The sequence below is a fragment of the Jaculus jaculus genome, chromosome 1 (assembly GCF_020740685.1).
Source record: "Jaculus jaculus isolate mJacJac1 chromosome 1, mJacJac1.mat.Y.cur, whole genome shotgun sequence".
In the NCBI taxonomy this organism is placed as follows: domain Eukaryota; kingdom Metazoa; phylum Chordata; class Mammalia; order Rodentia; family Dipodidae; genus Jaculus; species Jaculus jaculus.
Window position 1 is genome coordinate 20,774,223 of NC_059102.1, and position 17,019 is coordinate 20,791,241.

The 17,019-nt window shown below is 44.5% G+C and overlaps 1 pseudogene; it reads right to left on the minus strand.

The window, feature by feature from the left end:
• Positions 1 to 1,525: 1,525 nt before the first annotated feature.
• The window catches only part of LOC123459354, a 33,979-nt pseudogene continuing 18,485 nt past the window's right edge, over positions 1,526 to 17,019 (minus strand).

Here is a 17,019-nt window from a genome sequence, read left to right on the forward strand (position 1 = left end):
TCAGCAATGTATTTCAGTGACAGAAGAAAGAACCAGCAAAGTTGAAAGCTGAGCAATTGAGGTAATCAAGTTTGAAGTATAGAAGAACAGGAATGAAGAGAACGAACAATGTGAGAAACCTCAGGGACACCACCAAGCAAACAACATATACCTAAAGGGAGATGAAAATATGAATCTCCATATCCAGGGAGCTCAGCAGACTCCACATAGTACAAACTCAGAGAGATACATCCGATATATGCTATAATCAAAGTAGAACGCCAAAGACCGTCTTGAAAGCAGCAAGTGAGGAGCCGCTCCTCATAGGATATGGTTGTTTCTCAGTAAGATTAACAGTCAATTTCTCCTCAGAAGCCATGGAGGTCAGAAAGCAATGTTCAAAGTTCTGGAAGAAATCTGAAGTACCAACCAAGAATCCTATAGCTGGTAAACTATTCAACAATGCCAGAACTTAAGACACATCTTGATGAACAGAAATGGAGACAATCAGTTGTTATTTTTATATCATATCTCAAAGAAACCTAAAGAGGGACATGAGCTGAAATTTCTTCTGGGCAATAAATCTAATCCACACAAAGAAATAAAGAACATTCGAAATAAGTACATAAATCAATATAGGATATGGTATCATTCTACTTTTGGGTTGTGTGTGACTGATGCTTTTTTTTTATTCTTTTTCTTTCCAGCGTTCCTACTTTTGTCTCCTGAGCCAGCTAGGTCTAGTCTTGAGTTCTGAATAAGGAGAACTCTCACCCAAGGGCGGGAGGCCTCCAAACCAATAGCTAAACAGGTTGTTGCAGTCAGGTTTGCAATGATGGCAGAGATCAACAAGAACAGCTTTGGGGGGAAAAAAAGGGAGGTTTATTTTGGCTTATAGGCTCGAGGAGAAGCTCTGTGACGGAAGGGGAAAACAATGGCATGAGCAGAGGGTGGATGTCGCCTCCTGGCCAACATAAGGTGGACAACAGCAACAGGAGAGTGTGCCAAACACTGGCATGGGGAAACTGGCCATAACACCCATAAGCCTGCCCCCAAGAACACACTGCCTCCAGGAGGCTTTAATTTCCAATTGCCATCAGCTGTCCTCTTAAAAAAGACGTCAGGTCCCTGCAAAGAGTAGTCTCTTCCTATTTACTTTAAATTGCCCTAACTGGTCATATCCTTTAAAAATTTTGTTTTGATTGATTGATTGGTTGATTTTGATTTTTCAAGGTAGGGTCTCGTTCTAGCCCAGGCTAACCTGGTGTTCATAATGCAGCCTCAGGGTGGCCCTGAAGTCACAGCAATCCTCCTACATCTGCCTCCGGAGTGCAGGGATTAAAGGCATGTGCCGCCACGCCCAGCTAAAGATTGTTTTTATAACACACACTCAAAAAGAATTGTGATGCCTCAAAGGGAAGGAGTTGCTCTGGATTAGGGGAAACTAGGCAACTGGACGAGAAAAGGTGGACGAGAAAAACAGGTGAAGTCCAAACAATATTACTCAAAGCCTGTGCCCACTTTCTCCTTGACCAAAAGTAGAAAATTAGTAGAGAAGGTGTGGGCTCCTTGTGGGCTCCTTGCCTGGCCAGGCCTCTTTTACGTATTTCTTCTTCTTGGGTTCGTTTACAACTTTAGGGTTATTGGCCACAGGGTTTGGTGTTGGGGTCATGCTCACTGCTGACGGGAGTCAAGATCGGGTGCTCCATGGGCATCCCCCCCCCCCCGTGAGTGCTGTCCCTGGAGGCCGTGGGGCAGGGAGCCCGCTTCATTGTGGGTGGGGGGCAGGGCCAGTCCTCCAGTGGAGGTGAAGCCCTCCATCTTCACAGAGACCACTGCAGTTTTCAGAGGCGACCAACTGAGGGATCCACAGCCTCTGCGTGGATGATCTCATCATCCTGGCTGGAAGTCACCCTGGAGTCCTTCCTCCTTGGTCTCTCAACGTCCAGATTGTCAGGGTTGAAATCCGCATGCCGCGGGCAGCTTTGACTCTGTCAGGTCATCGAACTCAGTTTCTTCCCTGGGAAGCCGCAGTAAGCCCAGGGTTCCCTCTCTACCCATCTTCTCATCAACTCCTTGCACAGCGCAGGGCGAAGCCTCACACGTCTCGCTTATCAGTGTGTGTGCCCCCTTGTGCATGCACCGAATGACACTGTGCCATCGATGGGAATTTTTTTGTTTGTTTTTATTTATTTATTTGAGAGTGAAAGACAGAGAAAGAGGGAGAGAGAGAATGGGCGCGCCAGGGCCTCCAGCCACTGCAAACGAACTCTAGATGCGCGTCCTGGGGAATCGAGCCTCGAACTGGGGTCCTTAGGCTTCACAGGCAAGCACTTAACCGCTAAGCCAGCTCTTGTTGGGGCTTGTGAGGTTCCAATCAAATGGAAAGGGCCGTGTGCTGAGAACAACCATGGTTGAGACCCATGAGGAAAGCTCCCTTCAGATGGCCGTGGTAAAGCAGCCTGGCGGGGATGTGACAGAAAGACCGGGGGTCCGTGGCACAGTCATATGAGCCAGGGTTTCGCCCAAATAAGTAAGACTTCCTCTCATCGATAATCCGGTTCTCAATTACTTTGTCTTCTTTGGCTACATTCCGATGTAAACCAGTGGGTGTTTACCTGCCCAGGTCGGGCAATGGAAGGGCGGGAGGCCCCTCCTATGGGGCAGGCCGGAAGCACTGCTGCTTTTTCTTATGTGATTTAAAAGACTTTATAAACCAATAATTATAAATCTTTGTTGGTGGGCCCACGATGTATAAAGATATACTTTGTGACAGCAATAACAGAAAGAAAGCAGAGCTATATAGGAGAAAAGATTTGCTCTGAACACTAAACTGAAGTTGGTATGTTTAGTTTGACTCTGAATGCAGTTTTTATAGCCAGATTATTTAACTAGATGGTCAATTGCAATAGCCAAGACAACTGCTAAGATTAAAAGGTATAGTAAAAGAAACAAAAGAATTAAAATGGTACTCAAGGAACGTTCTGTTTGACACAAAATATGCAATAGTGGTTGTATTGAGGAACAAAAACAATACACACAGGACAAATAACAAAATGAAAGAAGAAAGTCCCCCCCTTATCATGGTTTCAACTTTCCATTTAAATGGCAGGGCAGAGGTTTGGGAGGTAGTTTAGTCTAAAGACAGTTTGCCTTGTAAGCATGAGGACCTGAGATCAAAACCCAAACCTGTTAAAAAAAAATAAAAAAAGGTGGGCATGGTGGCACCGTCTTTTATATCCCAGTAATGGAGAGGCAGGGACAGGTGAATCCTTCAGGCTTGATGGCCAGTCAGTTTGGGCTACTTGGCATACTCTAGGCCAATGTGAGGCCAGGTCTCAAAAAATGGTACATGGTACCTGAGAAAAAACACCCGCAGGAGTCTTCTGGCCTGCACACACTTGCAAACACACATGCAGGGCAGAAGTATGTACTGTCTTGAAGAGACTCACTGTGGATATAAGGAAAATAAGAAATAGAAAAAGACACCCAGAAAATAGTAACTCAAAGAAGCTAAAGTGACTGTATTAATATCCAAGACTAGGGAAAGGCAATTTTATTTTGATAAAAGTGTTGCTTTAGGGAAAGATCTCAAACCATAGATCTCTTAATCAGACCCATGAGGAGCCAACTCAAACCTCAGTGAGATGGTACCTTATATCCACAAGGACAGATGACATTAAATATACAAGTAAAAAATGCAAATACCAAGGACTGGTTAGAAACCAGGTATGCTGGTTCTTGCCTGTCCACAATTCCAGCAATTGGCAGACTGAATTAGGAGGATCAAGAGTTTAAGGCCAGTCTTGGGTACACATCAAATTTAAGGCCAGCCTAACCTACATAAGAACCTGCCTCAAAAAAAGAGGGGGCTGGAGAGATGGCTTAGCGGTTAAGGCATTTGCCTGCAAAGCCAAAGGATCCTGGTTCAATTCTCTAGGTCCGACGTAAGTCAGATGCACAAGGAGGCTCATGTGTCTGGAGTTCCTTTGCAGTGGCTGGCCCTGGCATGGCCATTCTCTCTCTCTCTCTTTCTCTCTCTCTCTCTCTCTCTCTCTCTCTCTCTCTCTCTCCCCCTCCCTCTCTCTCTCTCTCTCTCTGTCTGTCTCCCTCTCTACCTATTTCTCTCTCTCAAATAAGTAAATGAGTAAAATATATTTAAGAGGAAAAAAAAGTTTGTGAGGATGTAAAGCAATGGGAAGACTAATACACTGCTTGTGAGAACATAAATGGTTGGAGCCATCGTGGAAAATAGCTTGGCAGTTCCCCAAAAAGTTAAAAATAGAATTTCCATATGGCCCACCGATTCTACTCCCAGGTATATTCTCGCCATCATTGGAAACATCTGCTCAGACAAACACTCGTACCTGAGTGCTCCAAGCAGCATGAGCCACAGTAGGCCATCCCCTGATAAATGGATACACCAGATATGGGCGATCCACACACCGCTTCTTTAGCCATAAAATGTGCTAAAGCTGTGATTAATGCTACATTGTGTATATACCTTGAAAATATGCTATGTGAAAAAAGCCAGACAAAAGGCCACATATCGTATGATTCCATTTATAGTCAAGGTCAAGAAAAGTCAAATCCATAGAGACAGCAGGATTAGTGGTTGCCAGCAGCAGGGAGGAGGCAGGGTAGGGAGCTAGTGCTTAATGGGTGGAGTTCAGATTTCGAACGATAGAAGTGCTCAGACAGAAGGCAATGACAAGGTTGTGGAGTGCTGTGAATGCACTAAAACCTCAGGACTCCGAGGCAGGAGGATTGTGAGTTCAAGGCCAATCTGAGCTACATCATGGGTTTCAAACCATTCTGGACTACCAGATGAGACTGTCCCCCCAAATACTGAAAAAAAATAGTTAAAATGGTGAATTTGTTATCAGGTGAATTTTTTTTTCTCCAAAGTATCACTTATTAAAACAAAATAGTTAAAATGATGAATTTGTTATCAGGTGAATTTTTTTTCTCCGAAGTATCACTTCTTAGATGATAAAATTTGTACGACACCCCTGCTATCCTGTTATAGTCATTGTAGTGATCATTTCAGTACACACATATATCTGAAGGAACATTTTGTCTTCATCTATTAATGCTTTTGGAGCTGGAGAGATGGTCTAGCATTTAAGGCACTGGCCTGCAAAGCCTAAGGACCCAGTTTCGATTCCCCAGAATGCACATAAGCCAGATGCACCTCAAACTCATGGCGATCCTCCTACCTCTGCCTCCCAAGTGCTGAGATTAAAGGCGTGCTCCACCATGCCTGGCTAATAAATCAAATTTTTAAAAATGCTTTTGGCTGCATCTGTATCAAACTGACAGTGCCTCAGATATCAGGCTGCTTCCTGTCTATTTAGGAAAGCTAAAGGGAAGAAGCCTAAGGACGTGTCAGAGAGTGTGACACTGTCATCCATTGGCAGGTCAGTTGTTAAGATTGCCTGTGTGGAAGGCAAGACAAGGAGTCAAGGTGTGTGTGCCATTAGCCCTTTACATGTGTCCTGTCCATTAGGAAAGTGAAAGGCTCCCCAAAGTGATCCCAGTACATCCCACTGGCTACAATGGCAACACTTAGATTTCAAGGAAGGTTATGAGCCAGGACCTGACAGTTCATGATCTATCATGGCAGGAGGGCATAGGAAAGGAAATTAGAAGTGGCTATTTGATAACACTGTCACACTATCTGCCAGGGAGACTCGCAGGTATCATATAGGACAGGGAGGAAGCAGGTTTCTTTTCAAATGCTACTTTTGATTGATTAGTAATGACTGGAACACTGTGCTGAGGAAGACTCTGTATTCAATGTAAGATTCAATATCTTGGCTAAGTGATTATGGTGCCTTCAATGGATAGCAAAGAAAAACGGCAGCATGAACACGACATAGTTACTATTCTTTTTTTTTTTTTTTGGTTCATTTTTATTTATTTATTTGAGAGCGACAGACACAGAGAGAAAGACATATAGAGGGAGAGAGAGAGAATGGGTGCACCAGGGCTTCCAGCCTCTGCAAACGAACTCCAGATGCGTGCGCCCCCTTGTGCATCTGGCTAACGTGGGACCTGGGGAATTGAGCCTCGAACCAGGGTTCTTAGGCTTCACAGGCAAGCACTTAACCACTAAGCCATCTCTCCAGCCCATATTTACTATTCTTGTTACAGGGATATTAGCCAGACAGGAGCATCAGGCATTCTACAAAAGACAAGGGCTTCCCAGAACTCCCTGGCCTCTCTGATCAGCACTCTGCTCTAACCAACTGAGTTAACTGACCGGATCTTGGTGACATAAGGCACCCTGCACTCAGTGGCCCCTCAGTCACTGCTAATCACTGTCTTTGCTGGATGGAGCCAAGAGGGGCAGAAGCGTGTGTTGTGATGCTGAGCTCAGGGGAGATGAGCGTCCTTACGTGGAGGAAGCTGAAGAGACACTGAGGTCTGTTCTAAAGCAGTCTCCACATCACTTCTGTATAAAGATGCCCAGGAGAACTTCTTAAATTCCTAAAGGGAGCCACAACCCCAAATACCTCCCTGTGTGGTCATCTACTGCCCCTCTTTCTCCTTTCCTGAATTAGTTCCCTGGTATTCAATGTCAAGGACATCCCAAAGTCTTTCTATCCCAACAGGAGGAAGATTAAATAAAAGCAGTCAATGAAGAAAGCCTTACTCCAGGGAAGCCTTTCCTTGTGTTCATCAAGGAAACCTTCCATCATGAACTAGGGAGTATTTGAGTTCACCAAGGTAGTCAATAAATTAGAGACTCGCTTTGTAAATATAGGACAAGAGACAAGCAAAGCCAGTCTGTCTTCATAATAACAACTCAAAAGTCTCATTGTTTCAGTCACTGTCTTTCCCATCCCCACAGACTTTGTGCTGTATATTGTCTGTCTTGTACTTCCAGATCATTCCTATTACTTTTAGATAAAGCTTTTTCCTTAGATACACTGTGTCACTTTGGCTGCTGTGCCTTTAAATCCTGCTCATTTGACAGGGCAAGATAGAAAGACTTGCAATGTCTAGACTACTAGACACCTCATACTAAGTGTATCGGTCAGCTATTGCTGCAACAATGCTGCGTAACCAGTGATATCACAATCACATCAACAAATGTGCTTTTCTTACTTGTGGAACTATGGGTTGACTGCGCAGCTCTGCTTCATGGGACCTTGTGTCTCTCACTCTTGGATTGGTGACTTCTTGGAACATAGTTTTCTTATGGTGAATGTCCTCACCTCAAGAGGGGCAGGTAGTAACAAAAAAGGTGATTATTCTCAAGGTATAGACTTAGAGCTGGCACACTGCCATTCCTGCCCTTAGGATTCAACTAGAGAGTTACTTGATCCAGTCTTACACCTGTGGTTCACATATGTACACTCCTCTCACAGGAAGTCTATAAGTCACCTGGCCCTGTCTAACACCTATGCTTCAGGTACATACACTCCACTCACAGGAACTCTATAAGTCACCTGAACCTGTCTCACACCTGTGCTTCAGGTACACACACTCCTCTCACAGGAACTCTATAAGTCACCTGAACCTGTCTCACACCTGTGCTTCAGGTACACACACTTTCACAGGAACTCTATAAGTCACCTGACCCTGTCTCACACCTGTGCTTCAGGTACACACACTCTGCTCACAGGAACTCTATAAGTCACCTGACCCTGTCTAACACCTGTGCTTCAGGTACACACACTCCTCTCACAGGATCTCTATAAGTCACCTGAACCTGTCTTACAACTGTGCTTCAGGTACACACACTTTCACAGGAACTCTATAAGTCACCTGACCCTGTCTCACACCTGTGCTTCAGGTACACACACTCCTCTCACAGGAACTCTATAACTCACCTGAACCTGTCTCACACCTGTGCTTCAGGTACACACACTCCGCTCACAGGATCTCTATAAGTCACCTGACCCTGTCTAACACCTGTGCTTCAGGTACACACACTCCGCTCACAGGATCTCTATAAGTCACCTGGCCCTGTCTAACACCTGTGGTCCAGTACATACACTCCGCTTACAGAAATGCAATAAGGGCAGAAGGAAAGGAGCTATGAGTAAATTACATGCTCCATCTTCTGAGTTTAGATTAGGAGCCTAGAGGTGTGGTTGTGAGGTGCTACTGAGGTTCAGTGAAGATGGAAAGACAGAAGCCAAGGCAGCAGGCTTCAGTCTGCTGCTCCCATTGGACCCTGTCTCCTCAAAGAGTTTCGTTGAGGGAAATATCCAAAAATGATTGATCTTTGGTAAGATGTGTAGGGATGACTTTATGATAAAATGTATCATTAAAAGTGACTCGCTCAGGGTAACTTTGAAGGCTCTACTCAGCCAGCTGCTAGATGCCAATGTCTATGCTCATCATACCTTCTACACAGTATATAATCTTATCCTGTCAGGACTACCCATACAGATGACCTCTTTTTTTGATGTTCCCATGTGTGGTATGTGTGAGCATGTGGGGCGATGGGGTGCATGCAGGTGAGAGTGTAGGTTCATGCAGAGGCTGGAGGTCAATGTAAAGTCTCTTCCTTGATCATTATTCACTTTATTTTTGAGGCAGGGTCTCTAGCTGAACCCAGATCTCACTGATTTGACTAGACTAGCTTGCCAGTAAGCCCCAGAAGTCCCCAATCTCCACTTGCCCAGCACTGGGATTATATGCACACACACCTGCTCCCAGCACTCATGTGAATGCTAAGGCTCAGTCTCAAGAACTTGTGCTTATGAAAGCCCTTTACAGACTGAGCCATCTTCTGGCCCCATATACATGCTGTTCTTTTTTATGATTACAGTTTATTTTAATTTTTTTGTAAGAAAGAGGCAGAGAGAGAGAGAGAGAGAGAGAGAGGGAGGGAGAAAGACAGAAAGGGAGAGAATAGGCCCACCAGGACCTTCAGCCTGCTGTGAAAGAACTCCAGATGTGTGTGCCCCTTGTGGGTAATGTGTAACATTGCATGCTTGCGTCTGGCTATGTGGGACTTGGAGATTTAAACATGAGTACCTAGGCTTCACAGGCAAGTGCCTTAACCACTAAGCTATCTCTCCAGACTCGTATACACATTCTTGATGTAGGAATGGAAGGGCTAGTTCCTCTAGACATCCCACAAGGGCATGTGTCTTCAAAAGCTGTCCTAAGATGTGGCCTGAAGAGAGACCCAGCTAAACTGGTTTACAGGAGTGTTGGAATTCAAAATTAGGCTGTGTGTGTGTGCGTGTGTGTGTGCGTGCGTGTGTGTGTGTGTGTGTAGTCCTGTGGTTTATTCATGCATATGTGTGTGTGTGTGTGTGTGTGTGTGTGTGGTACTGTGGGGTGTGCATGCACATGTGTATGTGTGTGTGTGTATGGTATATGCATATGTGTAAGCATATATATGTGTCCTGTGTGCATGTGTGTGGAGACCAGAGGAGATATCAGATGTTCTATTCCTTCTTCTATTGCTTCTCTGACTTATTTCCTGAGACAGATTCTGTTTGTGAACCTGGAACTGAATCTTGAAGTTGTGGTGTTTTTCCATTACACGAGATGACCAGAGAGCCCTCAGTAGTCCTTCGTCCCTACCTGCCTCAGCTCTGGAGTTGCGGGCATGTGCAGCCATGCCTCACACCTAGCTTTCTTACATGGGTGCTGGGGATTGAATTCAGGTTCTCGTGCATCTGCCTAGTCTGCAATCATGCTTGTTCTGAACACTGCTCTGGACCAACCATGCAGCTCTTCCCCCTAACTTACCAACCATGCATGCTCAGGAAGATAGGAATAAATACATCATAGCATGTTAAGAGGCAGCTTTCATGCACACACAGAGAGAGCGTTCTGGGGTTGAAACATGAAGGTAACAGTCTACCTTCTCTTAGAGCTTCAGCCAGTAGGGGCTTGAGACAGCAAGTACATAAACAAGTGAAGACAAGTCACACTCCAGTGAATGTGAGAAATCTCTCATTTCATTTTATATTTGAAGGGGCCTGAGTGCTCAAAGAGTGTCCTATTACTCAAAATCTGCTTTATTCCTCCATGGATTAAACAATTGGTACCCATGGTGGTTTGATTCAGGTGTCCCCCATAAACTTAGGTGTTCTGAATGCTAGGTTCCCAGCTGATGCAGATTTGGGAATTAACGCCTCCTGGAGGGAGTGTATTGTTGGGGGCGGGCTTATGGATATTATAACCAGTTTCCCACTGCCAGTTGCCAGACCCTCCTGTTGTTGTGGTCCACCTGTTGTTGGCCAGGGGTGATGTCCACCCTCTGCTCATGCCATCGTTATGCCCTGCCATCGTGGAGCTTCCCCTTGAGCCTGTAAGCCAAAATAAATCTCTTTCCCAGAAGCTGCTCTTGGTTGGGTGATTTCTACCAGCAATGTGAACCTGACTGCAACAGTACCCTACTTGGTATTATGGAGTGTAAGAAATGCAGGAGAAAGAGGGTCATTGAATTTGTAACATGGTCTTGTGTTTTGGAAATGGCCGTGATCAGTGTGAAACAGGTTGAAGAGCGGATGGAGACCCAGCGTAGAAGTGTAGATGCCGGGACTATGAGATGGCTGTTTAAGAAGGCTGCCATTCCCAGATGAAGTTTTCTAGGACAGTGAGTAGTCTATCTGGATGGGTGGAATTGGAACTGCAGAGACTTGTTGCTGGTTAGAATTACTGGACTTGGAGACGTGTCACTAACTAGAGTTGCTGGACTTGGAGCTACAGAGTTCGATGTTTTCCGTTTAAATCTTGTCTTGGTTGAATATTTCTTTGCTATGCCCAGTGCCATCTTTTACAGTGTGTTTATTGTGTCATTATGGTTTTTTTTCTCAATTTTTATTAACATTTTCCATGATTATAAAAATATCCCATGGTTATACCCTCCCTCTCCCCCCCCCACTTTCCCCTTTGAAATTCCATTCTCCATCATATCCCCTCCCCATCTCAATCATTCTTATGTTTTTTTGTGTGTGGGATTTTTTTAAGTATTAAAAGACCTTGAATTATGGGGATGATTGAACACCATTAGTATTGATAAAAAAAAAAAAAAAAACTATAAGGACTTTTAAAGTAGGACTGCATGCATTGCATTTTGCACCATGGATGGTTATCAGTTTATGCGGGCCAGGGATGGAATGTGGTGGTTTGATTCAGTTGTCCTCCATAAACTTAGGGGTTCTGAATGTTAGGTTCCTAGCTGATGGAGATTTGGGAATTAATACTTCCTGGAGGGAGTGTATTGTTGGGGCAAGCTTATGGGTAATATAGTCAGTGTCCCCTTGCTAATGTTTGGCACATTGTCCTGTTGCTGTTGTCCATCTGTTGTTGGCCAGGAAGTGATGTCCACCCTCTGCTCATGCCATCATTTTCCCCTGCCATGATGGAGCTTCCCCTTGAGTCTGTAAGCCAAAATAAACACTCCTTTTTTTTCCCCACAAGCTGCTCTTGGTCAGGTGATTTCTGCCAGCATTGCGAACCTGACTGAAACAGTGTGAGTGAGATTTGGTGAGATGAGATTCAGAATGCTTGAGGACTGTTTGTCAAAGAAAGTGTGTTAGAGTCGAGTCCTGAAGGAAGGAGTGGGGAGCTTTGAAGATGCTAGGGGCGCAGTGTCAAGGCAGAGGGAAGAGCCAGTGGGAAGCTCTGGGGCAGGAGCAAGTTCTGCTTGAAGTGCAGCAGAATGTCAAGTTATAGACCAGAGTAAACAAATGGTAGGGGAGAAGGAAACAAGGCCAGTGAAGGGGCAAGGTTATATACCACACAGGGCTGTGAAGTCTAAGAACATTGAACTTGAGCTCTGGTCTCACCGGTGCAACTACTGAATGCAACACATTTGTCTCCCTTAAGCCATTTGCCTCCTGGATTTGAACCTCTTGTGCATGTGGAAAGCCTATTACAGACTGGGGATGAGGGATGGATGCTATTCAATGTGGCCAGATATGCCAGAGGTAGGAGTATTCCTTAGCTGAATAATGACAAGCGTACATATCATTTCCTGGTTTCTCCTAAGTCATGAGGAAGGACTTTCTATAGGGAGGAGATCAAAGAGAACTCTAGTTCCGTATGCCAGTCACTGGAGTCAGCTCTCCTGTGCAAATCATCAATTCAGCTCAGTACTCCCCTTCCAGAAAGTTCCTTCTGCATATCCTATGAACAAGCTGCCTCTCTGCTCATGGCTGCCTCTTAGCATGGTATCGTGCCCTCCTCCTAACCTTGCTGAGCACTAGGGTTGACGGATCCTTGGGGAAGGAGCACCAGCCTTGTACCCAGCTTCACAGTTCAGGGCCTAGCAGCTATAGGATCACATGGAGGAAGATGGATCCTGTTCAACCTGGGCCTGTTTCTTGGTCTAAAGAAACATGTTTGGAGTCTTAACAAAAAGGAGCCATATTTTGGGAGTAATTGTTAAATTCAAGCATTCCTGACACCTTCCTGGACAAAATGACTGCTATCACCAGACTCTACTGTGGTACACGCAGTGTTAATCCAAATCTCCTCTCTCTTACCAGGAAAAAGCTGGAAGCACTTCAGTTTCATTTCCATTCTCCTATTTAACTGTTTTTTTTTAATTGCTCATTTTTCATGAAGTTATTCCTTTGTCCTCTTAGAAAGATGAAATCCGTTCAGCCCTTCATGTTTACCCAAATCTGACCACTAAGGGCTTTGGAAGGCAGCCCTGTGCTCCTTGGCTTCTGGGTACAATTAGTTCCCATTATAATCGTACAAGTGACCAATCACAGGAAGCTCCCTGGGGGACCAGGGCTGGGAGAGAGACTATTAATAAAGTCATGCTTAATAGAGTCTTATCTTGCCAGTGGGGGGGGCGGCATCTGTCTGGCCTCCCACATCCAACCCCTTGCAGGTACCCCAGCCCTCCTTGAGGTGGCATCTCTCATCGATTTGAGTGGAAAACAAGCTTTGAAAGATGAAATAGTCATACACACAAAATGGCTGTGATGTTTATGTACATTGCCAAAGAGGAGGCCACTCGGATGCTGGTAGTGGACGATGTGCCCTGCAAACCCAGAAAGCAGCAAATGACAAGAAAGGATGAAGAGCCAGGACTCTCTGCATCTCATCTTCCTGCAACTGTGCAGAGGCCGACATATTTTCCATCTCCTAAAGGTTTTCCTTGAAACAACAGATGCAGAAACAAAACAAGATAAACAAAACAACAATAATAACAACCAAGTCACTGCTAGAAGCTAATAGGTTTCACTGTATTCCATTCTCCTGTGCTTTCTGTCAGAATCAGAAGGTACATATTTCCCTCAGTCAGCCTCTGAAGATAATTAAAAATGCAATCTCATATTTACAGCAGGCTCTCTCATCTACAGTAAATTCCCACGGCCAAACACTACCAGTTCTCTTTGCTTGTGCTTGTTCAGCTTCTATTTCCCCTCCCCTTATTTGTGTTATGGATTTAGAGCCTCATAGTAATGGCCCAACTGGATAGGGAGCAAAGGAATCAACTTTCCCATTTAACAGATAAAAAGACTAAAGTACAAAGTGACACAACACCTCACCCAAGTTCAGCAGAGTTATTTCCTCTGTCATGAAGATAGTAAAAACAGGTTTATTTTGGTGCATTGATTGCTTTGATCAGCTCAGTTCCCACATGTACCGACCTAGACTGCAAAATGTTCAAAAAGTAAATTTAAAGGAAAATACTACTCAATAGGATTTTATATAAGATTCTGGAGCTAGACGTTGACATGAAGCATATGTAGGCTATCAAAGAGAACCACGGCCGGACAGTAAAGGTAACGGCAGACTCTACGAGGAAATCATTGCAATTAGGGGAAAGCAATTCCAGCATAGGACTGAGAACCATGCCAAATGTAGCAAGAAGTAGGAATGTATAGCCAAGGAAAAGGTACAGAGAACAGGGATGAAGAAGGATGGAAAATACATAGGATTCATGCAAGGCGAAGGGATTCTTGCTAAGCTTGTCAAAGAAGAGTCTTGCTGAAGGTAGACCAGATGACAAAATATCAAGACTTAAAGTTTCTCTATAAATCTACTTAGTAGGATTTTCTTTAAACCTGGGCTACACAGGCCCAGCAAGGGCCAAGTCACCAAGATTAATATTTATCCAAGAAGAGGGCTCAGTTTTGTGAAAGAGAGTGTTTTTACTGTGACAATACCTGACCTCATGGGGCCATGTTGGCTAAGCCCAATGCACAAAGTGTGATAACTCCTGACCTCAAGGGGCCACGTTGGCTGAGCCCAACATACAAAGTGGTAGCAGGAAGCTTCAAACAAAGGTCCTGAATTCCATAAGAATGCATCAATTTCTTCTTGTGGAATCAGAAGCAACTTTTAAATCTTATGTTTCAGCGAATCTTGTCATTGTCAAGGGTCAAGACGGGGAAAATCAATGAGCTCAAAGGGGCTTAATAGTTGTTTGTGTTTCAGGTAAGGTCTATGGTCTTAAAATCCAAGCAATGCATGTGTATTCTTACACTAGAATGCAGAGCAACAAGACTCCTGTTTTCTGATTTCAACACTGATAATGGTTTCCCAGGTCACCTTAGGGAAAGAGTTGGAGGCCAGGATTTGGACTCCATCAACTGAGTGATTCTGATTCTTCTCTTAATTTTCTCATTTATGGAGTAAAGAGAACAGAGTTGAACAGGGGACTTTGACCTTGAGAAATGCTTGGTTCTGTGGTACACCTGTAACACCCATCCTACCCTGTACCCCAACAACTGGGGTCATCTTGTAGTGACTGAAAAAGTTGAGAAGACAAGTCCAATTTTTTGGCAGACCTCTAAAGGAGCTTTGATTTTCTTTCCATGGCACTTCCATTCTGGGCAGCATCAAAGGGGGAGGCATGGTCCTGGGGGAAGGAGTGAGTGTTAAAAATTTTTAAGTTCCATAGCTGTTTTTTCTCAAATATGATGTTGCTTGTCCTAATAAGATTTGATCTGCTTAAGTGAAGACTTAAGTTCTTTTCATAAAGCATCTCTCTTTCCTTCAGTCCAGGAGGGTCTTTCTTCCAGCACATTCCGGGAGCAACTTCATCCTTAAGGTGGACTAAGGTCAGATGACAATTCCGGGCCTGGGGCATCTTCCAGTCCAAATCATGCTGTTCACAAGAGGGTGTGTCTGTGTAGCTTCAAGGCCTTGGCTTGCATGGTCTCTTCATCTAGCTACTCTGAAAACAAAAAAAAAATAAAAATAAAATTAAAAATTAAAAAAATAAAGACTATAGAAAGGAGTAGGCAGATTTTGCTGAAAGGTGTCCCTCCACCTCAGCTCATGACAGAAGCTTAGTTGCAGGGCTGTAGGGAGAGTGCCCTGACAACTCAGAAAGCCCGAGAGAACGCAGCTGAGCACAGTAGAGCGTCCCTTCTCCCATCTTTAAAAGTAAGGGGAACCCATCGCTGGCCTCCTCTAAGCCTGATTCTTCAAGTTGTGGCTGCACCCACCCCCCACATTCACCCCAGCACAATATTGAATAAATATGCCTGGCTCTTGTCCATGTGGGAATTCTAGAGAGTTACAATTGTTATTTCCAGGAATGCACAGACACCAGCAAAAATTCATTTCCCAAATGCACGGCTATTTTGAGAACCAAATCTCCTGTGCTATAGTAATCAAATGGGGGCTTTTCAAGTCTTGCTTCACAATAGAAACCTGTTCTGCCTTCAGCTGTCTTTTACCTACAAGAATTCAATAAGAGAGACAGACAGAGAAAGAGAGAGAGAGACAGAGTCAGAGACAGAGAGAGAGACAGAGATTGAGAGGAGAGAGAGGCCATTAGAGTTTCCTCTTCCCATCTCCGCTTTGGCATGACACACATTCCTGGCCAACTTTCCTGACTCTACATCTTAGTAAATTCTTCCTGACAATAGTTAGTGACAGGCATGTCAGAAACAACAAACTCCGTCATCTACACAGCTTATCAATAATTTAGTCTTTTCCCCTCATGAGAGCCTGTGTGTTTTGCAATAATGAAATATATGATTTTAAAAATAAATAATAGGCTGTTGTCAGCCCGATTGTAGCTGCAAGTTATGAATGTGATTGATTGATTGAACATTTGACTTCATCCGCTCGAGCAGGATCAAAGAAAGACTCTTCCACCCGCCTAAGGCCACTAGCAATTTATTTAGAGACTGTGTTCGTATCCCAGCAGGTAGCAATATTGGACTGGGGTACACAGAAAACCAGCTCTTTGAGGTTTTTTCCAAGTCCAAGGGAAGCAACAAATGAGATTTTTTTTTTAGTTCATTAAACCATTAACCACTTAATCACTAAAAACAAGACATTATAAGCGTTCCCTTTAGCTGGGAACAGAGGGAAGGCTACTTTGCAGAGAGCTGGTGTTGTGAGGTGGGCTGTTTTGAAACAATGTGACAGTCTGTAATTTTTTATTTATATGGCACTGTATTTTTTTTTCTTCATCTTAACTAATCAGCGTGGCAACAGCCACACTGACATACAAAAGTGACAGGTGTCTGAATTGCAATGAGCTATCTATCCAACAGCCAACGTTGGGGGAGGAAGAGACAAAAGAGTGGAGGAGACGTTTGTTTGTAAAGCAAATACTCTGCAAATACCAGAATATGTGGTACAAGAAAGACCCAGTGGGTGTGGTGTGCCACCCCTCAAATTCATTCCAAACTGAACTCTTTTTACAAGTGGCGTCCAGTTGGCATAGGAAATTCTGCCATTTCTTTCCAAGGAAGGTCTCAGGGTCAAGTTGGGTCTACCCCTCACCAGTTTCTCTGAGCTTCTAGCAGCCCTGTAAACCAGAGGCCTTCCCAGGAGCTAGGGACCTGTTCAGCATTCCAATGAGCAGCACCAGTGAGGTTTGGAGCCTGGTCCTTACCAGGGTGCTGGGAATAAAGGAGACAGGATGTGAGGCCCGAGGACATCGGCCCACCAAGGGACAGCCCATCTTAACAAGCATGGGTTATGGTCTTCTGAGTTCTGGCTAGGGAATGGAAGAAAGGGATTGTGCCTTCCCCTCCCAGCTCCCCTCGTCCCGCGCTGTCTGACCTCAGGCAAGGCAATTTCATAATCATCGGAACGCTTTTGACTTCATAGGGGCCTTTCATCCACAGA